The sequence below is a fragment of the Spinacia oleracea genome, chromosome 3, assembly GCF_020520425.1.
Source record: "Spinacia oleracea cultivar Varoflay chromosome 3, BTI_SOV_V1, whole genome shotgun sequence".
NCBI lineage: Eukaryota > Viridiplantae > Streptophyta > Magnoliopsida > Caryophyllales > Amaranthaceae > Spinacia > Spinacia oleracea.
In genome coordinates, this window is record NC_079489.1 from 43,884,531 (window position 1) to 43,898,717 (window position 14,187).

General features: G+C 43.8%; 1 long non-coding RNA gene across 1 annotated transcript; it reads right to left on the bottom strand.

Moving 5' to 3' along the window:
- Positions 1-6,897: 6,897 nt before the first annotated feature.
- LOC130468975 (uncharacterized) lies at positions 6,898-12,337 on the bottom strand. Its single transcript, XR_008929348.1, has 4 exons — positions 8,548-12,337; positions 8,306-8,464; positions 7,675-8,218; positions 6,898-7,425 (listed from the first exon to the last, which is right to left on the bottom strand). It is a non-coding gene; the product is annotated as an uncharacterized lncRNA (long non-coding RNA).
- Between the last annotated feature and the right edge of the window lie 1,850 nt (positions 12,338-14,187).

Here is a 14,187-nt window from a genome sequence, read left to right on the forward strand (position 1 = left end):
ATTTAATTTAATTAAAATAATCGTGCCCTACGAAAATAATTAAAATAATTATTTCATTTTAGTTCCTTAAGCGTCTCCCACTCAAACCAATATTTTAATTTGGATAATTTAATTTTAAATATTTAATTAAACTCACGGCCCGGGCCAAGTTAAATAAAATACATAAATAAATATCCACCATTAGCCATTTCAAGCAAAAGTAAAATTTAAAGCCCAAACGAACAAAATTGCCAATTTCGTGCAACACGGGCTAGGCTTACGCCCATCCAAACATTGCCAAGTGCATTGTGGCCATACAAGGCCTCGAGGCCCAACCCCTTGCCTTGAAAAGCCTATCGCACAACACCGCAAGCCAAGGCCTGCTGCTGGTTCCTTTGCTCGTCGCTGCTCGCAAGCCAAGGCACAACTGCTGCCTTGCTCGCTGCTTCGGCCAGCGCACGCTGGCACGCCCAACTCGCTTGCTGGCTGCCTCGGGTTGCTACGCCAAGCTGCGGGGAGGCAGCGCGCATGGGCTATGCCCAGCCACACGCACCGCACACCCCTCGTTCCGCGCCTTTGGCTCGTGCCATACGAGCCAATTAATTAAAAAAATTATTTTTAATTTCATGAAACTTTATTTGCATGAGTTATTTTTCTTGAAATTAACAAAATTAATCGTTTTTATTTTTGAAAAATAACAAAGTGGGTGATTTAATTAATTTTCCAACAATCCAATTTTGAAAAATTTATTAAATCTTGGCTAACAACATTCAAATTTAACGAACGAAAAACGTCAACAAAAATTTGAACATATTTGATAATCCAATCCAAAGTTTCAAATCGTTCTAAACATTTAAATTTCAGATTTTTATCAATTTGGTTTAAGGGACAATTAAAATTAACGAATCTAATCAAAGTTTTAATCCAATAATTTTTAAAAACTGCCACTTATCATGAAATTATATTCCCTTTCCCAATTAACCAAATTTCCAGATCTAAATTTTTTTTAAAACCAATTTACGATCTAAAACTCACAAATTTAGGGAAAATAAAATTAGGGTTTATACTTAACATTTATGGCCGAAACTTTTACCATAATTTTAAAATATACCCAAGACCAGTAGGAAAAATTTAAATTAATTCCGAGTAGTTTAGATCGTGCAATTAGTTGAAAAACTTTCCAAAATTGTTAATTTAATTCATTAATTCACAAAAACCCCCAAAAACCCGAACTTTGAGGCCTGTTTTTTCGATTCTGTTCTCATGAGTTGATCTTAGAATTCCGTTTTCAATCAGATTAGAGTCAGAAAAATCGAAATTCTGACAATTTTTGAATTCAGGACATATTCTACGATCTATCCAATAATCCAGAAATATTTCGTAAATTCATTAAAAAAATCAGAAAATTTCGAAAGCAACAAAAACATATTAATCATGCTAAAAAGTACTTCAATGCATAAGGCTCATGATACCATTGTAGGGGAATACAGTTAAATACATATTAACATAGCGGAACAATCCCCAAAGCCAGGAAGCATGTATAAAGTACAGAGTAAGCAAACTTACATTCGAAGCGTGTTTTCCCTAGTTCAACGATTCACGAACACGAACCAAGATATCCAATTTTCGTTCCTCTACTTGGTTCACCGACACGTCAGTTCCGTCTTGAGATTCGTAGCTTAGACGTCACTCAAGAGTTTTTAGCTTTTAGGGAAGAGCAGTATGAATGGAGGCAAAGAGAGAATTCGAGTTTCTCTTTGATTAGGTTTTACTGAACGTACGTAGAATTAGAATTGTAGTGTTGGAAAAACATAATGAATAATGGTGTGTTATAACCCTAAGGTTATAACATGACCGCCCAAGGCAAAAGGCCTCAATCGGCCACACACGCACCAAGCCCACGAGCAGCGCGCACAAGGCAAACGCAGCCATGGGCCTTGGTCCTCGCTTATTTGCTTGTTGCCTTTGCTACTCTCCGCGCGCGCGCCCAGCCATGCCTTGCGGGCTAGCTTCTCGCTGCTGGCGAGCTGCTGGCTCGTTGGGCCTTGCGCGCATGCGCGCTTGGCTCGATGGGCCGGCAGCCTCCTCTCAGCTCGTATTCGCGACCAACGCCTTAGGTTATTGTTTATCGTATAGTACTTGACGAATCACCGTCGTACAATACGATTATTTGTTTCGCCTAGATTATGAATATCCGCGATACGATATACGATTCTGATCTAACGTCATATCATATATTTATGTTTTTCCGAACTAATTCCCGAAAAGCTATTAAATGAATTTCCGATTCATTTAATCTGGTGATCTGTTACATGCCATTGCTGTGACCTTATAGGTTCAGTAAAGAGCAAGTTGTTAGACTAATATAGATTAGAACTCATTGATCAAAAGTATTGCTCCAGCTAGCTGTTCCGATCAATTATTCTCATTGAATTAATTGTTCGTAATTAATCTGAACCTTGGTATTAGACTAATGCACCTTGGGTGAAGGACACATTTCCTTCACAAAACTACGCCGAAGGTATTTCCACGGAATTGAAGTATCCTTAAGTGAAAATTAAATGAAAAATCTACATTAGCTTTTACCAATCTAACCCAAAGACCAGTACGCGCAAATTACTTATCACTTGCATCGGAACGCTGAACGTTTGAGCGCACGAAGGCTCTAACGAAGGGTCCAGTTTGGTAAAATCCAAGCCACAAAGTAAAACTGACTGAAAGGAAAAATTTGCACAAATGCCTGCAAGAGCTAGAAAATTTTAGCGCTGCATTTCCAAGCACTGAAAAATTCTAGCGCAGTTGGCTTCATCTTTGATAATTTTCGCATACGCTGGCCTAACTTTAAAAACGATTCTTAAAGTAACCGTTGGCTCACCAACGGTACTTATGAGTGGCATGACACCATTTAAGCTAAAAAATAAATAATCTGACGTTCACCTGAGTTAAGTTCTTGTAAAAAATTACCCTTACCCAAGAAATTGAGCCATTCCGAGTCAGTATTAAGTTTGTATCCTATAGTAAACCAATCCGGCATCCTAAATAGATGTCTTGTAACATAGGGCTGGTTCCGCTACTTGGCGCCTAATTGGAGATCAAAGATTAGCACGTCTTAAGTCTGCCACCCCAATTGCCACTCCGATTGCAGAAATAGTAACTCCTGTCTCCACCTGTCGTTCCCCTTTCCAGGATCTCCAGTCTTCCAACCCCAATTCTCCTCTACATCAACTAGCAACATGTCGCTCGAAGATTTGGCCGCACAGGTCCAGCTAAAGCCGTTCGCAGAAGAACCCGACCTGGTCACCATGGCCCTGCAAGATGAAAACTTCGATCCAATTCTACTAATTGCTCCATCACCCAGGCTGCTACAGGAAAGGAAGGGAGTAGGTACTGGACTATCAAATGGGCTAGCTCCAAAGGAATCAACTTTGAGATGACGATCAGACAAGAACCAGAACCCTTCGCCGATGAACCTGCAACCGGTATAGAACCCTAGGGACCAATCTGAGTCTCAAGAAACCCAAAATAGTTCACCTAGGCCAATTTAAGTTGTTTTCAATAAATCTCGGATGATGCTTCCCGAGAAAACTAGTTAAACACACTCTTTTTGCCCTTTCTTTTTATCAAGTGCGTTTCAGATTTCCTTTCAATACAATTAAACATATTGTTAAATTCTCTACACTATCGGTCTAATTAAATTTTCAACTTTGCGAACAAAGTAGGGGCCCACTTTAGGCCCAATAAACGGAAACTCACTCTGTCAACCTGTAAACAACTTAAGACGACCAATTATAAACCAAACATATTTGGTACAAATGGGCGACCGACGAAAATAATAAAGATACAATGATCTTGAAAAAACAGGATTCACGCAGTCGCGCAAACATCGACACATAGTATGTCCAGATCTCGCCCATGTGAGCACTACTCACAAAATCGTCTTAAGTCCCAAATGCAGACTAAAAAAAATGAGTCATTAACTATTTCACGCATCGGACCCAAATCATTCGCAAAGCATACTTAAAAATGGTTTAAAGAATCCTTAGTGCACGACCATACTTTGCAAAATAAGTACACATAAAACAACACGATTTTGCGCACAAAAAACCTCAAAGCACTGGAATTGTCCAGCGCTGAAATTGCAGCGCTAGAAAATTCCAGTTCTAAACATTTGTGCGCTGGAAATTTCCAGCGCTCGAGCTAAAGTGTCCAGAATTCTTGCTGTACTTTTACAGAAACATTCTGTACACTTGGGGGATACATAATCGCATAATCTGTGCAGATTTTTTTCGTGCAAACTTAAAAAAAGATCTAAGGAATTCACAAACGCAAATATTTTCTCATTCAGATTTATTTCGCTTGATCCTTAGCTAGAACTATGCGCGACCTGATTCTAAACTAAGTTAATTAAAGCTTAGGGTGGATACGTAGGCAATCCAAAAGCGGATTCGGTCCAAATAATTTGCAAAAAAAAGATATACCAATGTTGCTAAAAAATATACTTCTTATTGAAACGAAAAAAAAACAAACACTCGCATCCCGAGTTCAAACAATAAATAAACACAGTAACGAAAAAATGAAAGTAAACTAAAGACATGACACAAATGAAAAGGGGCACAAACCACCCCAAACTACTCTAGAGCATCTACTCTAAATCCTCATAATCACCAAACAACGCCTTGTGGAAGTCAGACGCCTCAGTACAATCTTTTATTTCTCCCACGTCGACCTCCATGGATGCTAAAGCCTCGCTCACCTTATCCACGCTTGCATGAACTACAGCCTCCGCAGGAATAGCTACAGAAACAGGCGTAGTAGCACCGGGAGCTTCAGCAGTTAATCTTACAGAAGCAGAAGTCTTCCTGGTCCACGCCGGCTTCTTACCTTTCTCACGACGACGACCCTTACTTAGAACTAATTCAGCATTTTTTACGGGTGCAGTAACATCACGCCCAGTTAACCTGTGTCTAGGCCCATGATCAACATACGGATGCTCAGCCCTACGTTTCCTTTCTGTCTGCCTCCTCTGGGTTCTAGCACCGGCATCTCGAGACCTCAACACAACTTCCTGATCATACTTGGGCCTATTCTGTGACTGTAGTATCTCAGCAGGTTCAGCACTACGAGCTTGGGGCCTCTCTGCAGAATCATCTGAAATCATCCAAAGCTTGTAATTTTCAGACAAATCAATATTCCCCTAACTACGAACATTCCAACGGCGCAAGCGGTCATAACCTTCCGCCCACCCCAAGAGACGCTGACGGGAGTAAGAACTGACATTAGGTGGAGTAGTATCCGCAAAAGGGATGACATGTCGATGACCGTATTGCCTCATAACGCGGTACTGAAACAAATAAGTGGGAACCACTAGCCTTGGAAGTAACGTTAAAATAGCGTGTCCCGTCCCACCTGTCATAGACTGCACGCCCCACCACGGAATCACCCACTTGACAGAACAAAGGCCATGGGTAAGATACGAAGTCCACTCGGCCTCATTCTCTCCTTGGTGTAGATACTTCCTACTGCCAAGAGCCCGGGGACAATAGGTCCTAAGATCAGACGGAGCCTCTAAAATCCTAAGTCGTTCCATCAGCCAAATCTGAAAATTAAAACAGTAATCAGTTATCAAGGTTCGCAACAAAACGAATCGAAAAAAAATAAAAAAAAAGCGGACAAAAAAATTTGCAACGCCAGAAAATTTCAGCGCTCAAAGTCTAAACGCTGGAATTTTCCAGCGCTCAACATTAAAGCACTGGAATTTTCCAGCGCTGCTACTGTTCGAAAATAAAATTCATCAGCAAGTCGAAATAAAAAGAAAAAAATCGCAAACATGAACTGATTACCTGTAACAAGGGGTTACCCCCAACAGCCCCGCACCTCACATCCTTTTCCAAAGCATCCACCCAAAGAATAGTCTCGGCAACCACCATAGGCATCATGGAGTACCGACTCTCCATCAAGCTGACAATCGACATCAGTTTCAGGTCTCCAAACATATTGTCACCGTTATGAAATAGGTAGCAGCTCAGCAGGAAAAAGCATAAGGCCCTAATACTACGTTTCTGTTCAGTTACATTGACAGTAGAGACCCTAAAATAATTAATGAGCACAGAGAGGTCATCATAGATTCCTCAGGCACGGGAACAATTTCATTACTACAGAAAACAAATACATGGTGATCCGAATCCCAGAAACCCAGGGCATCATAGATGAAGCTAAAATCAATTTTTATTTGTTGTAACCCTAACAAAGCATCTAAAGCATATTCTTTTAGCCGCATCTTATCGATAGTGGAAAGCGAACGAAGCCATTTACTGACAACTAGTTTCAAAGACACAGGGGGAACATGGGTCGACATGGCAGAAACACAGAAAAGCAAGCAGACAATTGGATTCAGAAACTAAAGCAGTTAGACAATGCATGCAAGGTGAAAGAATCATGGACGTTGCACCCTCTATTTATAATCACGCCTAGCAGGAATTCAAGTTTAATCAAAAACGGATATATGAATAAGTAATTCCGCAGAAAAAGAAACCAGCGTTGGAATCAAATTCAAGCGCTGGAAAATTTCAGCGCTGCCAAGTTGAGCACTAGAAATTTCCAGCCACACAGATTTCGAATTCTCAAGCTCAATTAGGTTCCTAATCTTATGTAAACTCTGTTACAATACTACCTATTCTAGGACAGATTGTACTATTTTCATAAAAATTTTGTACTCGAGCTCGTTTCTAAATAAGAATTTTACTTTGACTCGGATTCTGATAAGCATTGTTGGCCCTAAAACTTAAAGCGCATCATTTCTTGTTATGTGTTTTCCGCTTTCTTTTTTGTTTAGGTGAGTAGGTATACCTAAAGGGCAATACCTCCGGCTAAAGGCAAAAATACTACAAAATACTGAAAAATGGCCCATTTTTCGCAAAAACCGATCCATGCACAGACGAAAAAAATAAACTAAAAGCGTTAAATGCAACAATATATACAAGTCTGTAGCGTATACGAAAAATGATACATGTCCAAATCAGAAATACATGTACACGGCCTACTGAGGCTCATCCTCATCACCATGAGCACTGCCACTCGTGCAAGCACCCTACGAAACCTGCGGACCACCGAACAAAGCCTCGAACTGAGAAGAGTCCCAGCTCTGCGTCTGCGTCGCGGACACTCACCCGGGACGGGAAAGCTGCTGAAATGGCTGAGACTGCCAACCAGTCTGAAACGACTGGAACGAAGGGGCCTACCAACCCATATGAGACTGAGGCACTCCGAACGACCCACCATAGCTCATCCTAGGCCCAATCGGCGGCTGCATGGACCTCTGACCCAAACCAACGTACGAAAAGCGTGCCTAGCATGTGATCCGGAGGCATCACGATCGCCCTCAATCGAATGAGGATCCCTCCGAGGAGTCCGCATCTGCTCCGGGACACGGGCCTGTGGAACACCAATCTGCAAAATTCAGATACGAGTCAGCACATACATAACTAAAATGACTAAATAAAGCAACGTTAATAGGCACAATAGCTGAGTCGAGCCCGGGTTTCTGCAAGAGAGAGCCGCCCGAGCTGAACACAACGCGGCCTTTAGCCGGTTGACTACGCGCACCACCTGGTTGACCATCCTCGCAGGCACGTGAACAACAAAAGTTTTAGCAATTCTACGCAATAAGTATGGCTACCAGGAAAATAAATAACATACCACGCTGACATCTACAGGAACCAATGGATGGGGTCCATCCTCGTCAGGAATCACATGCACCTCCTCTATGATCCTGGATCCGCCCGCCGTAGTATAGCGGATCGAGCAAGCTGGTGGCACCCAACCGCCAAGATCAGTGGGCTCAGGTTGCAACACAAACAAATAAGTCGAAACACAACCGAAAAGAACTTACGTGCATATCAATAAAATCACAAGGTTACACGTACCTCGACGACAGGCGGAAGAAAAATCCGAAGCCGCACAAACTCACCATAGCTATGGTGAGCAGCACAAAGTCCCCTGCAGGCATACCCTGCCGCAACACTGCCCGGCGGCTAAAAAGGATGCCCGTAGGGCGCAACATGCTTGAAGGAGGCGGCCGGGGCACCCGGATGAGCTCCGTAGTCTGCCGGAGTACCACTCCCCCAAGAACAAGGATGGACCCCTAGGACCCTGGAACAAGATCCGACAACGAGACTAGCTAGAGCCGGGCCTCCCTCAACTCGTCGGTCTCCTCTAGTCCAGCCCAGCAGGACCAGCTCACCTATTTGCAAAAGACGAAAACAAACAGGTTAAGGGACTCGCATAAAACGAGACAAGAATAAGTAAGCAAAAAACTAAGAATACTTACCAAGTCATGGAGTCTAGCTGCGATCATGTCCCTGAAGTTCTTTATGGCTGGGCGTTTATTCACTTTCCCAGCAGTACCCCACCAAAAAGCATCAGGGTAACCTCCGGCCACTCTACCGAACCGGGGAGCGAAGAAGGGCAAGCGCTCAAAAGCCCACAACTACAAAAGCGAAATAGTGAAAGCACATGAGTGAAAGTACGCAACTCCTTTAGCACCCCTAAATGATAATATCAAATACGTACCTCAAGAATTCACGGCACGTCACACCGAGAAATGGGCTGCATGGGCCTATCAGGACCGTCAAAGACCCGTACAACCACACCCATATGGCTAATCAGGTTCGCATAGTGTTAGAATCCAACCTTCCTTTACTTGTATTTCCCCTTTCTATTGCTTTCTAGGATCTTTCTAATAGTTTTCTAGGCTTTAGGGAGAATTATTATGTTACTGTAATTCCATTGTTCACTGGCAAGTTTTAGCTAATTCAAAATAAACCTCTATGTGGGGTATGAACTAATACCTCTCATCAGAAGTTGCCTTTTCTTAATTCATGTGTTGTTGCTAGCCTTTATAGATATTGTGTTGTCGCATGCTTTTAAGCTTTCCAAGACCCATCAAAGTCCCTCGCAAAACAGATACACTCTCGTCATCGGTCCCGCTTGTGCCTGCTGTGCGCACACAAGCGCTTCGTTCGACCCTCGACCCTCGCTCTTGTCGCCAATAGGCAAGAGTGCCCGTTCAGAATCAGACGCTTACTCGTGCCCCTACGAGCTACAAGACACTCATTCCGCACAAGGCTTGCCTCCTTGCCGCCAATAGGCAAGAGGGCGCCGCACGGATCCGGTGTCAAAATATTCGGACCGTGACAGTTGGTATCAGAGCCAAGGCTTGACCTAGGCCCCGAAAGACCTAAGGAAGAAAGAGATGGAAACGGTCGAAGAAAGACTAGCATGGCTAGAAGGCAAGTCAGAGAGCTGGACCCGACTCGAGGAAATTGTGATTGCCCAAGCCAAAGAGATAGAAAGACTCAAGGGTACGGTCGATGAGCTCATGCAAGAGAAAGAAGCTCTTCAGGAACAACTCAACTTTGTCCAGAAGCAAGCTGAAGATGCCCAAGACAAATGCGCGACACTGATGTGCGCTGCAAGGACTAACTTGAGTGGGGTGGTGCGACGAAGATCAAACCTCCGAAACCTCAAGACTACAGTGGGGCTAGAGACTCGAAGGAAGTTGATAACTTTCTCTTCGACATGGAGCAGCATTTCAGAATTTGTCAACTGAGTGACAATCTAAAGGTGGATACCGCGACCATACATTTGTCGGATGATGCGAAGCTGTGGTGGCGCACCAAGCACGCCGATACCGAAGAGGGGAAAATAAAGATAGACACCTGGGAAGAGTTCAAGAAGGAACTCAAAGATCAATTCTATCCCGAGAACACCGAGTTTGTTGCAAGGATTAAGCTACAGGAGATCCGCCACAAGGGCTCCATACGCGACTATGTGAAGGAATACTCGGCCTGCATGTTGGACATCCGAGACATGAATGAGAAGGATCGGTTGTTTAACTTTGTTCACGGGCTACAAGAATGGGCGGAGCGTGAAGTATGGAGGGCGAAAGTTGACACTCTTTCAGCCGCTATGACTGCTGCAGAGCGATTAATGGACTACTCCGCGGGGAGGGGACATCGCTCGGAAGAAGGAACAAGGGGGACGCCTACAAGCTTGGAGGGGCCGACCCCAACTGTAGACACCTACTTTTGTCCCCATTCCCGAAAGGGAAAGGTTCGATGATGAAAGCATAAATCTCCACTTGACAACGCATCTCCTATAAAATAAGGAATCTCCATTCCCCTATTCATTTCACCCGAAACCTGCTATTTATAGAAACCTGCTAAAAATAGTAACTGCCGTAAAGGGTAGCTTTTAAAAGTGGCAATTCATAAAAGATAGAAACCTGTCAGAATTAGGTGTTGCACTCCAACGTAAATCCTAAATGAGATAGAAAACTGCGAGAATCCTATTCCTAATATGATTCGGAAATAAGAGTTACGTATTAATTAAAATCCTAACGAGCCTAGAGTTCGTAACGGGCCCAGACGCATTCCGTCATGAAATTGATACGCACTAAAAGACTCGATTAAGTCTCAAACACTACGGATTTAAGGAATCCGAATCTGACTAAGAAAACAGCCCAGACCCTATTTTCAACGCCTGGCTCTGGGCGCCGAAATCTTCGGCGCCCAGGCCTGGGCGCTGAAAATACCTGGGTACGTGTTTTTTCCTAATTCTTTGTGGATTAGAACTCTGCAATTCTATCTTTCCACGAACTCTTCCCTATAAATACAGCCCCAAATTCGACGTGAAAAGAACACAACACACAATTCATATTCCGAGTATTGACTCCAACCCTTAGCCTAAGCCTCACGCTGCGAAATTGTTCACGCGTTCTGTCGCAATCGATCCATAAATCGAACAGAACGTATCCTGTCCCATAATTTGAGATTCGTTAAATAAAAAGGAGAAATAGCAAAGTCAAAGTGGTTAGTTTTTCTGAGAACCGTGACGCACCTCTCAAGGGTGCGTCGTAATGTGTCCCTTTTCAATGATTTAATTGCTTTCCTCGCCCTTTTTATGAACTATTAAACTAACTAAATCTGATTGTTCTATCACGCCTAACAAATATAATATTTTTGGGAAATTGGATTATCATGCTAGGTCCCTTAATACTGTTTAAATCAGATAATCGCGATCGATCTAGTATTATATGTTGCATATTATTAAAATCAACTCAGATTAGTTTAATAGTTAACGCATGTCCCTTCAATTATTTATGCTGGGCTAGTAAGGATATCCTACCTCTGGAGTTATCGACGAGCGAAGTACTCCTCTCGGTAGTTACAGTCCCCCGAACCCTCAATCTCTACCTTGCGGGTGTATGTTGAGAGATCCCCACACCAGGGATCACAAGGGAACCTACGGCCGTCGTGGTCAAACATAATTGCTCTCCCTTTATGTCACGATAACCAGGTTTTGTCAGTTTTTCTCATTGTCGTTAAAAACTGAATGGCGACTCCTATATTACTAGTCAATTGGGTGTATACTCACAGGAAATCCAATTACACTTGATTGAATAAAAGAATCGTCACACCCACAAGGGACGAGGTCACGCATTAGCCTTGTGCTTTTTCGACCCCCTCACAGTGGCGACTCCATTGGGGATAGTGAAGGAAATACTCGTGCCTGTAGGTAATCAAAATAGCCGAAGGGTGAAACGATCCTACCCCGCGTTTATTTCCCCATCAAGTTGGGACGACCTGAAAATCAGCATATTAATGTGAACGGGCAGAACCGCATAACGAATCTCGGATCCCTCGGGAGTTGGGACTAAAGATACCTTTTTCCGCCAATAGGGGGGTGCATACGCCGTGCATGTTGCCCACTCGGTACTTGTGCAGGTAGTACACCTATCCCGAACCCAATCGCTCGCTCATTAGGTCCCTCTCGCCTGCATGCCCCCTTGGCTTGCACTTGCGGGTTGGCCTCTTGAGCGAAATTCGTCTGTTGAAGACACTACCTCGACCGGGGCATGTGTTGGATCTACGATAGAAGCGGTACCAAGCCAGGCGCAAATAACTACCCAAAGAAGCCTATCATAAACTACATGACATGTTATTATCGCCTCATGATGAATGTTAGTTATGTGTAGCGAAATATGTGATTGTGTGTGTCAAACTATCCTAAAAAACCAACGACCTTAAAAATTGCCCAAACGTTCATAGACTAATTTGCCAAAGAGTTATATCGAAATACGTGTTCCGCAAACCCGAATGATCGCCACAAAAATAAGCGACGCTCGGGATGGCCTGTAACGAATCACACAAACGCTGCTACGCGTAAAGGACGTTATTAGGCAAGCACGCAAATCGAAGTCGCATAAACAGAAGACAGAAAACGAGAACCAGTCAGGGACGCATTTTCAACGCCCCTGGCTGGGCGCCAGAATTTCTCACGCCCCTCGCTGGGCTCTGAAGTTGCTGCTTGGCCTTCTGGTCAGGCGCAGCAGCCTCGGTGCCCGCGCGAAAGGAAAATATGTAGCACAAAAAATGCTCGTAAAAAGAATTGCTACGAGGGCGTAAGAAAAGCACTCGATTTCAAAAGCGACTCGTAAAAAAAAAATTAATAACTCTTTGCGTCGTTGTTAGGCCTCCTACGACGACAATGCTCGGCACTAAAAGACCGAACATGCTAACAACTATGAATGTCACACGGGCAAGTGTTTCGAAAATCCAAAGAATGACCAAAAGAAAAAAAGAACCCAAAAAGTGTACCAACAAAAGAAAGAGTGAAAAACCAATAGAGAGAGTCGAAGTCTAGACTAAGTAATGCTTAAAACTTTGGGAACCTAAACTTTAGCTTATCTTATGCCTAGGACTGGTCCTGCCACTTGGTGCCGATCAGGGAATCAACGGTTAGTGCGTCTCGAAGATACATCACCAACATCAGGTTTAGTGACTCCAAGCTCCGTCCGTCGTCCCTCATTTCAAGGATCTCCGCTTCCCCAACCTCGATTCGCACCTTCAAACATGTCCATCGAAGATTTGCGAGACCAGATGGACCAAATGACCCAACTTATGGGCCAATTGAAAATGGAAAATGAAGCTTTAGCGGCTGCGCAAGCCAAAAATGACCTCGATAACGAGAAGAGGATTGAAAAAATGGTCCTACAGCAAACCATGGGGAGCAAATACTTCTCCCTCGATCCTGAACCTTTTCCTGGAAAACTACCAGAAAAGTTCAGTTCATCTGACTTACCAAAGTTCAAGGCCACGGACAACCCCCGTGATCATCTACTGAGCTTTGTGAATGCCATGAACTTGAAAGGCGTGGATAAGTCCATGTACTTACCTGCCTTTCCTTTGTCCTTGGAACCTGTGCCGCTCAAATGGTACTATCACCAGGACCCTAAGCTCTTCCCCACTTGGGAAGACTTTGTCAATGTCTTCATCAAGCAATACTCGTCGAACATGGATTTCCAAGTCACCATGCGCGAGCTGGAAGTTCTCTTCCAAAAGAAAAATGAGGGTTTCACGACCTACTTTGCTAGATGGAGGGACCAGGCGGCCCAGCTAATCAATAGGCCTCCCGAAACAGAATTGGTCCAAAAATTCATTGACAACCTGGACCCGGCTTACAGACAACACCTTAGGTACCTGGGACTTGACACTTTCAAAAGAGTTTATGATGTGGGAATAAAGATCGAGGACGACCTCGCCAAAACCATACAAAGCAAACCCACATATAAAAACAACACCTATAATCGGGGTAACACATCCCAAGCCCAAGAAGTCCATGCTGTAGAAGAGACTCCCGCCCGAAGAAGCCCTGGAAGATGGGTCCGAGACCGAAAGTTTGCCCCACTCGGGTCAACTTTGGTACAAGCCTTTGAAAGACTAACCAATCAAGGAAAGTTGAGACCTATAGGCCCCACCCGTGACCCTCCTGTCAAAAGCAAATATTGGGTCGAAGGTACTTACTGCAAATTCCATCAAGGAAATGGCCATGACACTGAAAACTGCTGGAATCTAAAACATACGATCCAGGACATGATAGAGGATGAAGTGATACCTCTCCCTAACGTTGGCAAACCCAACAACAACAAGAGCCCACTCGGCTCTTGTCACATCTCTCTCGACCAACCAGAGAATTTCGGCCCCACGGTGTACATCACGCCTCAAGGTGCACCACTCGCTGTGGTCCCTATGGATCGAATCGAGAGAGAAGTGTGCGGTGTGTGGAATGATGATGCTGAAGATATTTACCTATCTCAAGTATCGGGCCAGGACCTCTTCACCGAAACTTGGCCCGGGTATGCTCTCATTG